General features: G+C 41.0%; 1 protein-coding gene across 2 annotated transcripts in view; it reads right to left on the bottom strand.

Annotated features, from left to right (window-relative positions):
- Positions 1-18,457, bottom strand: part of RAB27B (RAB27B, member RAS oncogene family) — a 692,526-nt gene that overhangs the window by 272,824 nt on the left and 401,245 nt on the right. The gene's annotated exons all lie outside the window — the stretch shown is intronic.

The raw sequence follows: 18,457 nt of genomic DNA, 5'->3' as shown, positions 1-18,457 counted from the left end.
TTCCATAACTAAGAAATCCACTCATGCCCTCAAATTGACGGTTACCCCCTCGGACCTTTGCCCAGCGAATGCTACCATTACGATCTACAACAATGGGAATATTCTTATGCAAGACTAACGATAATCTCGATATCATTGACAGGCTCTTTCCTACTATCAAGAAAGCAGTAATTAATAAGAATAGCACACTCACCGCACCCCCAGGATTTAGTGGCTTCCCTAACTCCTCCTCAAAATACCACATCATACTCGCCCATTCTAAACTATGTCGACCCTAACATTCTCTCTAGCCCCCCAAACATGGCCGACCCAAACACGCAGGGTCTTCCTGTCCCAGTTATGACTCAGATGCTTCCAGCCTCTATCTTCTGCAATGCAGAAACCACCAGTAATCACTACCAACTAGACTGTTTGGACAAGTCCTCTCCCGGAGCCCCCAGATCAGAAGAGTCAAGGTTAGGCTTTGCTACTGATCCCAACATGTCTGACGCAATATTGCTAGCCCTGCATTTCTCGCGGGATGGCACCAAACGAGATGCCACTAACACGGCACGGCACTCCACTCCACTCCTAGCGGATCGCTTAGACCCCCCTCACCCACTGTTCTCTTCGCTACTTGAGGGAATTCTTACACCAGACACTAGCACCCCTCCCATCCATTCACTGAATACAGTGACCTTTCCCCAATTTCAGGAGGAATCCCCCTCCTGGCTGTCTAACCATTATTCCACTCCACCCACGGATGCGAATCCTTCATTCAAATTGGATTGCTTGGACTCCTCCCATCCACTGTCCTCCTCATTACATGAGGGAACTCTTTCACCTGATACAATCACCCCGCCCATCCACCTACTGAACACAATGACCTTTCAGGTGGATGCTCTGTCCCGGGTGTCTAGCCTTTATACCACCCCACTTATGGATGTGGATTGCACATTAAACATCCTGGCTCAACCTCCTTCATTGACATCCAATGATGCTATCCCAATCCAATGTCTTTGCAATCAGAACACACTGGAAATTCGCCTTCCATAACGGGCCTTAAACCCAGACCCAATATAGATATCCACAAGCATTTGAAGACCATGCATTATGACTCTACGAGCGGCTCGTCCTCTATAACTGATTAGACGTCCTCACCGTCTACCTACCCTCCCAATTCAGTCTGGAGCACGCAACTTAGCGAGCTAGCCACTGGTCTATCCCATCTCATGGATGAAATGCATAACCTTTCTACTATCACTAAAAAACTGCTTATCCTACACAGAGCCACCAATGACACCGTGAACCAAATCAGTCTCCAAATGAGAAACTCCACCCCCATGAAGAATCATTCGGAGAACAGTAGTCAGTATAATCAAATCAACATCCAACACGTCAGATACATACCCAAGGTCACACTCTCCATTAATACTAATCCGGGTAGTTTACCCCCCTCTATGTGTTTTAGGAGGTCATCCGATGAACTATCTGATAGTGACATTGACGACCTGCTCACATCCTATGCCCGGGATTCTGATAGCAGTAAGTACCATTGTAACCAATCCCCTCAGAGAACCGGCTCTCAACAACAGATCTATAAATAGAGACAACCTCACAAATATCAACTTATAACAGACTACTTTAAACCATTCTATTAATAAGTTGAAGTGTGGGCTCATTAATTGCACATCTGCTAGCAAACATGCTACGGAGATATTTAATCTCATTCTAGAAAAGGATTTAGATATTATGGTCCTCACTGAAAACTGGTTGAATAGTTCCTCCTCACCCATCCTCTACTTACTTGTTCCTCCTTCCCACGACCGGATACGATTAGATAGAATTGGGAAACTAGGGGGAGGGGTAGCCTGCATTTATCGTAACTCAATATCAGTCAAGCAAGCGGACTTTATTGGGCTTTCTTCCTGTGATTATCTATGCATTAATATCTCGGATACTAAGCGCATCGCCAACAAGCTACACATATTCTACCACCCCCCAGGGGATAACTTGACTTGTATTGATGAGATAATGGAGATCATGGCTTCTAATGTCAATTCACAAGTTCATCATATCTTCTTGGGTGACTTTAACCTCCATTGGAACAACGCAACCTATCATATTGTAGGATGTCTTAAAGAGTTTCTATCAGTACAGGAACTATCTCAATTCTGTGACAGCCCAACTCATAACAAGGGTGAGACATTAGACCTCATCATTGCAAAACCAAACATCGTCTTACTAGAATCCATCACCCCATGCAATTGGACTGATCATTATTGCATCCTCTTCTCCATCATTAGCGAAGTTACTCAAAAAAGGGGACAACCATCAAAAATAGGGCAATGGAAAAGGAACTTACAAAATACCAACCCCATCACCCTGTTAAACCGGTGTAATTCCGCCCTGACCCCCAGGATGGACATTACTGACATACATGACATCACAACCTTCTACAATGACTCGTTGGTTGAAATATTGGACTCCACAGCTCCCCTCCAGGAAAAAAAACGTATCCACCAAGATTTCCAAACCATGGTTCAACGAAGAGCTGGATGGGGAGTGTAGGCACCTAAGAGTTGCAGAGCGTCTATGGAAATCGGCTCCTACCACTGATAATAATCTTGAGCACCTGAGAAGACTAAGGAACTCTTACAATAGGAAGATTCTTAAGGCAAAGGCAGACTATTTCACAACTCAGCTGAACCAAGCTAGCAACCGGCCCAAAAAACTCTTTGAAATTGTCAAGCAACAATCAAGCAATACAACTAACTCTATGGAATCAAACCACCTGGCCATACCTACCTGTGATGTGCTTGCCAATTTTTTCCACGAAAAGACTAAGTCCATCGAACTTGATATACAATCCAAGTTGGCGCTAACGCAAACTAAGGGTAAAGATTCCAACTGTAGCGATTTATTCAAAGTACATTTTGATAATCCAGGGGAAGTCACAAAAAACAATACCTCTTGGCACACCTAATCGCCAATCTCTCAACAAATTATAGACAACACTCTTCAAGCAATCAACCCCTCCAATCATTTCTCTGACCCCCTGCCCCCGCCTTGTTCAAAATTTTAAAACCATCTATCCTACCATTATGGGTTAAAATTGTAAATGCCTCCCTAAGTCAAGGAGTTATTCCAGACTGCCTTAAAATAGGGCAGGTCACACCTATACTTAAGAAAGCTGACGCCACTCCATCTGATCTAAACAACTACCGGCCCATAACCAACATCCCTACTTTGGCAAAACTATTGGAGAAATTTGTAGAAATCCAACTATGCAATCCCATTGAACACTATAACCTCTTAGATATTCACCAATCGGGCTGCCGTCAAGGGCACAGCACTAAATCTGCACTCACCCATATTATGGATGACGTCCTCAAAGTACTTGACTGCTATGAATCATGCCTCTTGATTTGTCCTCTGCCTTCGATACGGTCAAGCATGACAAACTTCTGTCCCTACTGGAACGAAGGATGGGCCTCTCGGGAACAGTGCTGCAATGGTTCTCCTCCTTCTTGAGTAACAGAACTCAAAGATTCAAGATGAGGAACTCACTCTCGCAATCCTCTTTGGTCACCCTTGGTGTTCCTCAGGGATCCGCCCTATCACCCATTCTTTTCAACCTCCTAATGGAGCCTTTGGCGAACGCATTGAGATCTGCGAACATCCTGTATCATTTATATGCTGATGACACCCAACTGTATCTGAAAATCACCTCACCAGAAGATTATTGCCCTCAACTCTATTCTACTGAACACGCAAAGCTGGCTCAATAAAACACCTCATGCTGAATACCCAAAAAACGGAATTCATCCTCATCTCGCCACCGAGCCACACACCAAAGTTAGACTTATGGTTAAAACACCTAACCTCCTTTGACTGCGTCCCCCTCATCATTGACTAGGAATCACCTTAGACAAACATCTGAATATGCAGTCGCACATCTCGAATGCCTCCAAGGGAGCTAATTACAACCTGAGTATACTAAGGAAACTCAAACCCTTCCTCCCTCAAGCTGATCTAAAAATGGCAGTACAAGCCCTTGTGTTACCCAGTTTAGATTACGGGAGCACCACCCTCTGTCTTCCTAAATACAAGCTGGCTCCGCTAAGAGCAGCATTGAATTCAGCGGCTAGACTGGTATCTGGAACCAAGAGAAAATGTCACATCTCTCCAACCTTGAATTGGCTGCCCTACGAGGCAAGAATACACCTTAAAGTAGCCTGCATGACACACAAAGCAATTCACAACAATACGCCTAGTTATCTGGCTTTACAGTTGGAGAGGTCTGGAGGCTCCAGACGACTTCAAAGTGCAAGCACCCTCCTTCTGAAACCCCAATCCTTCCATAAGAAGAGAACCGGCTGTAGAGCTTTTTCAGAGATCGCACCAAGGATCTGGAACTCCCTACCTCCAGCAGTTCGTGGAATCACTTCTCTTACCGCCTTCAAAAAAGAAGTAGCAACACTACTAATGAACAAATACATACCATAAGTCTGATTTCTAGGATGTCACAGAGTCATATTTATGATTGGAATACTTTTGCCGACTTCAAGTGGAATGATTGAGTCCTTATTATGTATGACGAATATCACTACCCTTACTGTTCAATTGCTGTATGTAGTGTAAAGCTTAGTTAGTGGTGGGTCTCCCTTGGGTTTATCTATACACTTCTTATCCACTGGGATCCGATCATAGTTATAATATGTATGTTGGCTAGCACACTCATCTAATGTTCTTTAACTGTATATTGTACTACGTCCTACAGTATCATGGTCCTCCATGTTTGTTAATCATATATCTTCTATTCCTATTGTAGAAATTGACACTTTTGAATGTATGTTTACTACCTCAACCAATTCTTGTTCTTATACTGTAAAGCGCTCCGATACCCTCGTGGGTCACGTTCGTGCTATAAAAATCTTTATAAATAAATAACGTAGAGCTTGATTCATACGAGGAAGGCCACAAATCATTCAAAAGAGGGGGTTACGGAGAGAAAAGGAACTTGCAGAAAGAGGGTTGGGAAAGAAAGCTGGCAAGAGCCTGCATTGGACTATTCCAAAGTATAGGAATTTAGGATTTTATGATTGCTAGTGTGCTCCGTACTGTTAAGTCTCATGTGTCCGATGTTTCTTGAAGAGCAGCTCTCGTCTGAATATTACAGGAGAAGTGCATCGTTCAACACAGAGTTGCAGATCTTTTGGCTGTTTCACAAAACGGGCTGACATAGCACTTGCTGCTTCCTGAGATCCCCAGGGGAAAGATCTTTGCTGCAGAGAGCTCTCCTGTCAACCACGATTATAAGTTTGTATGTTCAGACTTTCAAGAATGGTCTCCTTGTAAGTGAAGTAGATCATCCTGAATGTACAGCGAGCTCGAATTAAAAGCTGACAATAGTGAAATAAAAACCGGGATTAGGCACAGCTGCAGGTGCTAAATAACGGCACTGTCATGGGCAATTCACTACTGTGAAGTGTACTGAAGTGTGCAAAGCAGTGTTCAATATTGGACAATCTTTTTTTCCATGTATGCATATGAAATCACATAGATAAACTAAAAGTATCTTTTGACTGTTTATTCTTTGTCTTAAATTTACTTTGGTTTTCACAGATTTTTTTATTCAATGAAAAAGTTCAATTCACAATTGCTGAAATTCAGTTAGTTCCAAGATCTTTCAAAGGATTGACATGAAAGTACTTATATCCTCAATACATATCAAGCTTGCTATGCCCTATATCAGGAGGTAAAACATTCTCCTCCTTCAATCAAGCAGTCTAAATGAAATAATAATAGCATTTCAACTGTCAACTAAATCCAGTTTACCTCCACGAGTACTTAATGTTGCATAAAGCAACTTTTACCGCTCCCACTCTGTTACAACATACTACAACTGTTCTTCTTCCCTTACAGTCCTCAGGACAATATGACATCACTTTCATCTATTGTAGTTCTAATCACTTTAACTGTGTCCCTAACGATCACAATATGCTCTTTATGTCTAAATAATTTTATTGTAAAAACCATCCCAGGTCTAAACATTCATTCAGTTCTCTTCGTTGTAAACTGTTCAATTGTTTTTACCTGCACTGGTTCACTCAAGTGAAAAAAAAATGAAATGCTTTCCCCTTTGTGTGTAACATTCAAACTCTGAACCCTTAGTTAATATAGTATTATTGTTTCCTTGAAATGTAGTGGTTCCAGTGATCGCATGTTGAACTTTCCGATACTGATTTTGTGCTAGTTCAATCTAATTTTAATTTCTCTCATTCTAATCTACACAGTGCCCCATGGCCATTCCAATGCTTGTATACAATTATAAGTCCCATATTATGGTTTTAACGGTCTTTTCTTGCCATTATGTAGGCATTTAAGGAATGGCCCTTGGGGCCGTGTCCCAATGACAGTTTGTTGTCCCTTTCAGTCTGATGCTTTCGAAACTTCACTAGTATGCAAAAAAAGCAAAGGTTCTGTAAAGATCCTCTTTGAAATCAGATTCAACATGTAAAATGTTCTACTGTTTGAAGATTACTTAAAAAAAATACCTTTATAAAGAATATTTTGGAACAATAACTGTACAATTTATTATTTTGGGTTTTAAATTCCAATATACTTTTCCATAAACGTTTGATTATTTTAGTTTCGTGCTTCTGTTATTTTCAGATCTGGATATTGCCATCTTTGAATTTTCAGCACAAGGTTATTAACTCATGCAAGTGAACTAGAACCTAGGTGATGGGATAATGTAACATTTTCAAGGAGAATGCTTGAATGGTCATTTGAGCTATAAAAAGAATGTTAATCAACATATTCTGTTAATTTCACTAAGGCATTTCACAGATGTACATGGAACAATTTTATTAATTATTCAGCAAGGCAGTGCGATAAACAATATTGAAGTGCCTATGACATTCATTCAGGTAACTCGGGCCAGCAGACCTTAAGGCATGCTTTAAATAAAATTAAAAAGATGGAACAATCTCATTAAATTCAGAATAAATAAGGAGAGTAAATAGGCACTACGACATGGTGTCCAGCCTTAAGTACTGCCAGGTGATTTGGGGAAATGCCCACCAGTGGAGCATTGTCTAAACTCACTTTGGAAAGGACCATGACCTGATCCACCAAATCAGATGTTTAATAAGTGAAGATAGAATTTGCCACCTTTTATCAGGTGTTTGATGTGAATGTCAAACTGGAACCTGTTAGGCAAGCGAAACATGGACATTTCACACTACTTAGTAAGACTTAATAGGGAAGTTAGATGTAATGAGAAGAGCAGTAGTAGTAATTCACTATTTTGAGGACTTACTTTTAGGTAAAGACAAGAAATCCATCTATTCTGTGCAACACTATTGAAAATATTAACGTACAAGTTGCAAACTATGCAAATCGGATGTCCTAGCAGGAACAATGTCAAAAAGTGAATGAAGCTGGCCAACCTACGGTCAGCTGTGTACAGCTCCATTCCATGCATACTTGTATAATTGAGAATTTAGCAACGGCTTAAGTGATAAATACAAATATCGAGTAAACTGTTGAAGTGTGTACCACTAACGTTCTAAGACATCCGCCGTTGTGAATGAACAAAATCCTTTCCTTTATTTTTAGCTCATCTATTTATAAAACACGATTACTCACAGCAACAGGTGTTTTGAAAGCCAGAACCTGATATTCCGAAAGATAGGTTGTCAAATGGTTGCGAGAACTCCAGAGATCAGTGTACACACATAAGGCCATAGGAAGATAGTTCCAGACTTTAGCTGTAAACCCAAAGATCATCTACTCTCCTTACGGGCGCATTGAAAATAAGAGATGATTGTGACGTTGTCCTTTGTAGAGCCTAAGCACCGTGAGGGTAGTAGCCACAAGGAACAGATCTTTCGTAGACAGATAAGTCAAAACATGCAGAGCACCATAGAACATGTGGAGCACCTTAGAACATGTGGATAAAGTTTTAAATATACATCTTTTGAGAATCTGCAACCAATTTAAGGAGGACAAGGGACAGAAAATAAAAGCTGTAAGATTCAGGTCAAGGATTAAACAAGCTGCCACGTTTTCGAATCGGCAAGCTTACAGAAACGGATGAAAGCTAATCTATTTGAGGAATGAAAGTGTGCTGTTCATCAAACAGCAAACCACAAATTATGAGCTTTGGGAGAAGGAATGAGTGGTAAGGCAAGCGCCTAGTTTAATAGGCCACCAGCTCTGTAACCAGGCAGACTGAATTGCCATGTAGGACAATTTCAGTCTACCAAGTACTTCATGTGAGAGGACTTGGCACTCGTGCACTGGCTGGAGAACACACGTAGGTTTCTGTGGCCATCCTGGTGCAGTACGAGTCGAGTATCATCTACCTAGCGACAGAAATGCAAGCATGCATGCGTATATGTATAGGTATTTATGCAATGCAAGACTAGCTGAGAGAAGTGGACATAGAGGGAGCCTGGGAGAAGATTTCAGTGTTGGTGCTGGCCCACACCATGTACCTTGAAGACATAGGTTTTCAGCAGCTTAAGCGCTATTTTTGACATTTTCCTACCTTGTTGTCTTTCTGTTATATAAATATGGACAGGCTACTGCAAAACTGCAATCCTTGTACAATTCACATTTAGCAACACCTATTACTGTTTCTGGTCATCTCTTTTCTAACAGGGATGACTCTTATAATGCATAGAGTCAACTGAGTTTGCTGTGCATTTGCTATGGAAAGAGATCAGACACAGAGCAGCACGAAGCAACCAACCAACACTCAATGGAGTTGCAGTTGAGGGTCCAGTTTGGTGCCTGGGGTTGTTCGCAGGGAGAGGAAAGTGCGATTGGATAGAGTTTACCAGAAAAGGCGTTACCGAAGGGAAGTTAATCAGAAGGGCCTTGGCACGTTAAAGGAAAGCCTGTCTGTTTCCCCACTTTAGCATTCTGTGATTCCGCCCTCCAATCCAGAAGATGCCAGCAATATACATAGTCTGTCTCCTTGTACATTTTCCCAGCTTTGGGCTTCCAAAAATGGAACCTGCAGTCCTAAACTTCTTTTGCACAGCACACTATTATTCCTAGCACACACGTACAACACACGGGATGATGGCATTCAGGGTTCATAGATGAGCAACAGAACTTTAGACGATTGTGCCTGCAAGCACATATTCATGTGACTCACACGTAAAAAGCCGGTCACTATAATTCACCAACCAAGGTACGCTGCCACCACCATCAGGGATGTGGAATTCCTATAGCCCAACGCCCGGGACATACTGTTTGGGGTCAAGGGCAACAAGTTTTAATGTCTATTTTGTCCTTGGGACAAGTAGGCCCAACCCCCTACAAAACAAACACTTTAGCTGGCAGTTAATACCACATTATGGATCAAGGAAGGGCAGTGTCTACAGTTAAGGTATTATGTGTGTCCATGTGTTAACACTGTTCAAACTTGTATTTATGGTTCTTTAATGCAAAGCCTTTATTATTAGGGTGAGCACTAAAAGTAAATGTCAGCTATGCCTGCACTACTGACGGTGGTTCCAGTATAAACATGTACAAACGTTTTCAAAGTTTAGTAATATGAGGCTATGTATAATGCTCCCAGAATGCTCTCTGATTATATGCAAATATTTGCAGAAGCTTGAAAGCAACAGTGATGATTATTTGCTTTCAAAATAAAATGTTCACAAAAAAATGTAAGTAGGAAAAAAATATTTTGCTCAACTACTGTAAGATTTTAGGTACCCAATCTTTGCAGCATCATTTAGTAACATGTTGATATTTGCTTGCATTTCCCAAAAATATTCATAATGGAAAAATCAGTGTAACCAGTTAAAATACGATTATGGGAAACAAAAATAAACAAGCATTGGCAAAGCCAGTAGGTCTGAAATTGGTGGTCAGGCTTTTGGTTTTGTCAGTGCGTGACTTGTTTAGGCATGGTTTTTGTAAAACCTTATATGTGTGGGAGCTGCAGGGCCCTCGCCCTTCTAACAGGAATTGGCAAAAGCAAAAAACAGTTTTTGGTCTCAAAAAGCACACATTGCCACAGCAGTTCCAGGCACTGAACAAAACTAATTTGTGTGCCAATATGCTCCTTGTAATAGAACAGAATACTGTCACTCACAGTGAAGCCAGCTGATAGACCGAGAGAAAGAGAGAGAGAGAGACATAATTTTACTAAACACAAAAGGTTATGGTAACCCCAGGCCCAATTAGAGGCCCAATTATTAAAGACAGTCTCAAAAGTGCATCCATGGTATATATCCATGCGTTACGTGCATATATACAGTCTCCGTGAATTCACAAGAATTTACAGAAGTAGACCAAGAAATAGTACTCCTAGAAAATATTTGTGAACTGCATTTTAGCATGAGCAAATGTGCTTGTGTACATTTGCTCATGTGAAAATCTGAATGTTTCAAGTTCACTTTTCCTCCCACCACTTTTTTACCAACCCTGAAGAAGTTTTACGTCTGCCACTGCCAGGAGTAAATTTCCAACCTTTTTCAGTATGGGAAAAGATTAGAAAAGAGTTGGTGAAAACCCTTAAAACATGCAAGTTAGTAGGTTTGCACAGACTCTAAAGGGCATTCCAACCATTGAACTATTGCTAACCACTACTTTCAGCCCCAGTATGTAGACCCGCAAAAACGTAGCAACATAAGGGAATTGCTAGTATTCAAACCCTGCTATGGTACAAGCCCTGGCATAATTAGAGAGGCTTTATCAGAACTCTTGCTTAATTAGATTGCTGCCGTAATTTGTCGCCACATTACATGGCACAAAAAGGGCAAGTGGATTTTGTTACAGGACAAGTAGATTTATGAAGCAACCTGCCCCATGGACAAGTAGATATTTTATTAAATTCCACACCCCTGACCATACCCCATGCATGAAACCAGTGACAGAGACGGTATTCCTCTGTCACTATCGGGGTGGTTTTGGTGTGCCCATTACAGTTCAGGACAAGATCTAAAACCGATCATTGTTACAGACTGGGCCTAGCACAGTGCAAGCACACAGGATCACATGTTTCGCATCGCCAAAATTCAAACACCACGATCACAGGTATTCTGCATTTTGGGCGCGCAGAGGAGGGTAGATAACTATGCATCATGTAGGGAACATTCCCATCCGAACAGCTGGATACCTTTTCTGAGACACAGCTTGACTTACATATTGGGCCACTAAGAGAAGAGGGTGCCTCACTGGAAATGGTGATTTGGAGGGCAGCTGGGTCATTAGAACTACAGCCGTACACTGAGATCAAAACTAATGACTAAAGTTCTGACAGAAATTCTGCAGCCTGGGCTAGCAACATTTGAACATTTGCTTCACTTTAATGATGCTCTCACAGAAACTATGATGGTCACTTGGTTGAAGCCATGACTTACTTGCTGTAGGTTCACTATTTTGTGGGCCACTTTGCTTTTGTGCCCCACTAGGTGCCTAAAAACGAACCACTTTGTTTGCAAAATCACTTATCGGTTTAATTCTGAAATTACCAAGTAACTGGAAGCAAGGAGGTGTGAAATCTCTTCACCTCAACATACTATTCATCTAAATTTAGTACTTGTCAAAATATCGAATAGATTACTATATTACATGCACAAAATGATGTTTCTCTACACAGTTGCATCCTCAGATTGCATGCTATGTCAAAAAGCCTTCTCTACATCCTAAACCTGTGCAGGAAAACAAACCTGAACTTAAAACTTCTAATTGTCACCTCTCATCATCATCATCTTCAAATACTTTATTCGATTTAAAAAAAAAAAAAAAACATACAAGTGAACATAAAAAAGGGGGGAACTAAATGATCACAGTCATACATGAATACACTTATACATAAACATAAGTATGGATGTACTCTATAAGAAGAGTATTATAATTAGACTGGTATATAAAAAAACTGCACAAGCCAACACCTTAATAGCCACCCCTAATGTTCAGAGCTATGCACCCCCCATAGGAAACCTTGACACATTAAAACAAATTGTATGTGTTGCTTAAAATTGCAAGCATAAAAAGGCTGGTCGAGATTGATAAAAATCCAACAGTAAAAAGAAGTGTTTTTAAAAAAAAAATACATCGAAGAATTTAATTTAAAAAAAGGACATCTAAGAACAATTTGCAAAGTATCGCGTTTAGAAAACTAGTCACTGGGGCAAGTCGGAAAACTTGTAACAAATTCCCTGAGGATAAAGAAGCTGGTGAAACATACCCAACAGAGTATGTCAACATTGACGACTTGAGATTTAGAGTAGGAGATACGGCTCTATCCTGGGTACAGTTTTTACCATGACGAATTCGGGGTTGATGGTTTGACCAAGTCCGAGGATTCCCTCTCAGTTCCCACCCTGAGAAGGAAGGTCTGCTTCAACCACGCAACGTCTTGTTTAATGATACTCTTATTGAAAAATAACTTTGGTCTCACAAGACCTCTAAAGTTCTCCTTAATAAAAGCCAACTTTTGTTGGCCAGCTTCACACAATCTGGAATGACTAGGCTGTTGAGACGCAATTCTTCTTTTAGCCAGACAGCACACAACAGCAAAAGAGTTCGCAACCAAATCAGATCAGCAATGTAGCTCATACCAAGCTCTTTATGTAGAATTTCGGTAGAGGTATTTTGCCCAACCTCTAAGAGGCCCCTAAAGAATTTATTATCTACCACCACAAGTGAGCCTATTTAACCCTATATCTCACAATCAAAGGTGGGAATTGGAATACACTTGGCTTTATAGATCTCCAATATACTTTTCAATGGCTTCTGACCCAAGCAGGAAGAAATATGGTTTACTACTGCACATCCAGAATTAAGACATCCAGTACTCTTTTTTTCATATTAAGGGTTACCTGCTAAGACCTGAATCTATTAAAATTCTTAAGTAAAATTATCAATTTTTCTTAAGATCTGGTCCTGCACAGAGAAAGTAGCGCTTTCCATGTGTTTCAGCCCCCAAATCATCACATGTGGCTTTTTTTTAAATTAGTGAGAAGGTACATGCAGCCCATAAAATCAACAAAGAGATTAATCAACTACTGCAAGCTTCTGGTAGAGCTGGCAATCAAAACCACAACATCTGCGTATAAAAGAGCTGGGAGCAACATACCCCCATCTGTTGGGACATTTAACTCCTATTCAGAAAGTACCTTCTCTGAGAAATTAACATATATAACAAAAAGAAAGGAGGCAAGAAAAAAGCCCTGACGGACCACCCTACAGAGGGCAAAATGCTTTTTGCATCCCCCTTTACTACCATATAGGACTGATGCCTTCAACCCACAGTGAAGGTCCCTGAGAAAATCAACCGGACCCTGTTCCACCACCATTGACCTCAGAGCTCATCTCGGTTTACATTATCAAAGGGGGAACTGAGGTCCATAAAGGAAAGATGAAGTGAACCCCTTTTAGCCCTGGTATATGTATTGATAACAAGATGAAGATTGAGATTCTGATCCACCGTGCCCCTCCCCGAACTAAACCCTATTGGATGTATGACAATATATTATGTTCCTCTGCCCAGAAAGTTACTCTTTTCTACCTATAATTTTGACCTCAACATCAATTAAACAAATGGGCCTGTAACAAGAAGGGTAATTCTGGTCCCCCTACTTGAACACTGGTACTGTATCTGAATGATGCCAAGCCTCGGGAAGAGAGCAACTAATGACGGTATTAATATGGAGAGGGGCCCAGAGATCCACAGATGATTTTAACAGGTCCCCGGGGAACCCCCCTATTCCCCAGGAGCCTTTCCCGCTGGCAAAGACACAGTAGCATCTCTAACCTCCTCCCTATGAATGGAGAAACTGGATCATCTCCCTGATCTGGGCTGTGAAATGGTCCTCCTATGCCTAGGCAGAGTCTAGAGCAGCTTGGTCCACCACCGGATCCTCCTTAACGAAAGGGAGGTTAACCCTTTTCCAAAACAAGGTACGAACTTTCGGAGTACTCCCTGAAAGAAGGTCCTCCCACAACTCTTTAAATTTTGTTTCCTATGTTTTATTGCAGCTCTATAAATAACGCCATGTGCTATTACCTCTCCCCGGTCTCTCAGGAGCCAGTCCTCGCGGGCCTTTGAAGGGCAGTATTAACAAAAGTACATATCTTATAATAATACGCCAACAAAATACAATGTTGGAGGGCCTCTACAGTCACACAGGTCTGAAATTCTGCAAAGCAGGACGTAACTAACTAGGTAATACGTTTCTCATTTCAATCTTCGGTTTTAACTTGAGCTTTAAAATAATGAGAAGATTCTACTTGCTTCATTTCCCAATGGAAACTAGCAATAAGAGGGTTATGGTCGCTAGAAGTTTTCCAATCCACTGAAAAAAGTTAAGAGGAGAAGAGAATAAACCCACAGAGACCTAAATATAGTCAATAAGAGAACCACATCCAAGACCCTTAAAGGTAGCTGTGCTGTATATTCAAAGGCCAACTCATTCATCTTTTCACCTTGTGACTTATGCTTAAGATGGACTTGATACTGAAAACCACCCTCCTCCTGACCACCTTCCTTATAAAGATAACATCCTCTATATGGGTGGAGATTAAAATCACCAAGGATCAAAAACACAATATAGTTAGTTAATCGGGTGGATAGAACAGAAGGAAAGTAAATAAAAAATTGATAAGTGAGACCAGCGAATCCTCGGATTCCTCCCCATGAACCGCATTGTAATTATTAATGCACAAAAGCTTACTGGGCAAAGTTGAAGCATTAATAGTGAAGAAACCATAACCATCTAAATGGATCCCACCCCTCGTATCCCAGGGCTCCTGAAGAGATACAATATCGTAAGGGGCAAGAGACTTACCAGTTTGGATCATCCAATTTCCCTCGCAAACCAGCTATGTTCCAGCACATAACCTGGAGAACCCTTGAAGGAGTAGACGCAGTATTAGCAACTCTAGAGTTGAGGTCCCTCCTCAGTCAGTCTTGATTGATCAGTCCACTTACGGGTTTGCAACGGTTGGACAGCGCAAGATTTAGGCCCCGATTCCAAGCACGAGCATTAGCAGAGGCCTTGAAAAGAACTTGGGAAATGACCCACTGGTGAGACGACCCAGGATCACAGGCTTACAAAAATATCCCAAAGGCAGATCTGTGATACGACTGGGGCCCACCCCTAAATTCGAAAGCATGAAACCAGCCCTATAGGTATTACAAAATGAACTACAATGCAGTTTCCACTAAGGGATTTTGGAGCGCTGCCTATCCAGCCTACCCTACGTACCATAATTATATCATCAAATAGCATCTGTCTAACTTCAGGAGGGGCCCTCTGAAGGAAAAAGGAGATGAGGTTTACTGGCTTGCACAAATACATTTTCCTACTTTCCATCCCTGCACTCCTTTATCTGAACACAGCCTACTCTGTCACATGTTTTCCTTAATCTGTTTTCCTACAAATTGCCTACAAATTGCCCACACCTCTTTTCAAAGATCATAATGAACTTCTTGGCAAGTAATACCCCTAAACCCCCTCTAGCTCCTTTATTAATCCTACCAACCAGTTGCACAATACCCCTACTAATGATCACACCCAAATCCTATTAATTTAATCTACCACAAGAAACGTATGTAAATGCATGAAATGGTTTTTTGAGAGTGCAATATTAATTCCAATTAACAATTATAACCAATAAACACTGGACTAACCACGAACCTTGGGTTCCCGGAGTAGCAAGCTGCCAGGTGTAAGTGCTTCAACACATGTAATGGGTAGCAAGCGCTATATAAATACAATCACAATAAATGTTCTAATATTTATGTGTACATGCCTTTTTGTGTCTGGCATTAACCAAGACTTTTTGATTTTACTAAAAATTATATGTAGGACTCTCAATCTATTTATCTCTGACACCATCCGCATACAGCATTGAACGGTGGTCAACTCACTTCAGCAGCTGGTTAAAAATCACTGAAAATGTTGGCACTCTGACCTTTCACAAGGAAGACACCCATACATAAAATGGTTTCATTCAGTGCCATGGACTACGATGGTAATAGGCGTTTTTTGAGACCAAAACTAATATTTTTGCTTATAGACAAGATTTTTATTTTATTTTTTTTAACTGAAAGGGCAGCTTCCCTAATAAAGTTTTGCAAGGACCGTGACAACCAAGACAGGCATTGGCAAAACCAAATGGCTAGCAAACAGACTTATTGGCTTTGCCAGTGCTGGTTTCTGCGATTTCTTCATTTTCACACAGCACAAATTAAATGTAAATCTCTCCTAAAGAATGCAACTCGGCGTGTTTGTTGGCTTTCACTGCATACCTCCCAGGTTCAGCATCCTCAAAAGCTTCAAGAGTTTTCTGACCCATGCATGTTGCTAGGACAACGAAAAGGTTCATACGTGGAAGGACCCAGAACGTCAAGGAAGAGGACATGCGGGGAAGTTATACATTTCAGCCAGTGTAATCAGCTCAGGAAAGAACGCAATTAAGAACCTTCCACCCTAGCCTCAACTCGGTTGATGCAATAACGCCAACTTGTATTTTTATACCGCAGGACACACAGCAATGCGGCCCTTTCTTAGTAGTGCAATCAAAACGGGTCATCATTCCGTTTAATTCTACTCTGTTTCCACTGGTTGGATAAAACACAGAGTCATCGATGCCGAGATTCTTAGCTGGAAGATGCACGTTACATACACCTCTCAGCAGCGAGCGCTCAACTCACTGAGCTAGCAGGCCATCTTATTTTAGTAATTTTTAATCATTTTAGACACTGCATACACCAAATGTGGTCAATATTTCGACATTGCTACTAAACAGCATCAGATATGGCAGACAGGACTGTTGGTTAAAATACAAGCAAGAAGTAGAATGCCCACATGTTATACAGCTTTGGATAAGGGGTATGTGTGTATACTAATTATGTATTTAATGTTCTTATAAAATGCAGACTCTGCACAGGGACTCATTTAAAGCGCTTAACCAAACCGTAAATTGTGCACACGTGGGAACCGAAGGTGCAGGATACAAACGTTACTTGCCCATTATTATACAATTTGATCAATGAAGCAAGACATGATTTGAACCTAACTTTCGGTTTACAACTGTAAATTGAACAACCGGATAGTGAAGGAACGTGCGCATTATGCCCTGCAAAAAACAAAGCACTTTAAAGCGCATTCACTCACTCAATTTGAAGGGAGGGAAAAAGGTCAGTCTGGCTTTTAAAGGTCTAATTTATACCTACAAAATACCTCAAATTTCGGATCACTATGGCTACACGTCCATATACTACTCAAAAGTCTGGAAACACCCTGCAGTCCAGACTCTGGGGATCATTTAATCCCTGTGCTGAGCATTGGGAGGCCATACCAGTGGAACATATACATATTCAGAACAGTTATAATAAAATGTTTTATACAGTGCTTAATAATGCAATTCTTGATGGCTCTAAGCGCTGTAAATAATAGGTGTTGCTGTTACCAAATTTAAAAAGATGGTGATGGAATTCACCAGCTGTAGTTAGTTCTGTAAACTAACTATAAGTTGCACCACGTCATGCACTGCTTAACCCCTTCAGTGCCCATGACGAGATGGGCACAGCGCAACCGCGCTCCATGACGAGACTATCTCGTCATGAACCCCGCCCGCCAATGAAACGCCCGGCACAGGGCGTGGAAAGGGCAGGGCACTGAAGAGGTTAAGAGATATTACATCACTCCTGACATGTTAAATTACATTATTGACAAAATAATTGATGACATAATTTATAATACTTTTATCACATTACTCTATAAACCCTTACATTGATCTAAGAAAGAAAGTCATACAGTATAGAATTACTGTGTGTACACGTGAGGGTGCACAGAACTGAAATAGCATTGGTCCCAGAGCCAATTCGAGCTATGAATGGTGAAATGTATATGGTGCATGGTTTGCCTACCAATAAAGTATTGGTAAGCAGTGTTCCATGATAATTAACATATCGGCTGAGTGCACACGTTGTGGGTTGCATAGGAAATTCTTCAAAGTAGGCTGTGGCTTAAATCCAAAGCCTGTGTGAAAAGCCAAAGCTTCTATTCACAATAGATTATCCACCTGTAGATGTCTGGGCACATTCCCAAATTAAATAGCTGCCATCCAGTGCTATAAAAAAAATCCATGTGAAGCGGAGGTTTAGAAGAGGAGACATTGCATGTTGCTGAAGGATGTATAAAGTAGGGGTGACCACCTCTCCAATACAGTGTGCTTGTAAGCATGACACTAAGGTTGTACACCATTCCATTCTGCACTTTTCAGAAATATAAGCAGTGTATTTTTCCAAATTATGAAGAATTGTCCACAGGGGCTAGCTGAAGGTGCCTTATCAGTGGATAATGCATACATGGCAACTTGATGACTAAAAATACTGAAACGGTATACCAATGATTAACTACATTATAACTATAGAAGAGTGACTAGTCTTCAATGGTTTCAGCATACTGCATCTTTGTTTCAGCCTTCCAAA

The sequence above is a fragment of the Triturus cristatus genome, chromosome 2_1, assembly GCF_964204655.1.
Source record: "Triturus cristatus chromosome 2_1, aTriCri1.1, whole genome shotgun sequence".
NCBI lineage: Eukaryota > Metazoa > Chordata > Amphibia > Caudata > Salamandridae > Triturus > Triturus cristatus.
The sequence above is the reverse complement of the archived record's forward strand: the minus strand, read 5'-3'. Positions and strand labels throughout refer to the sequence as shown.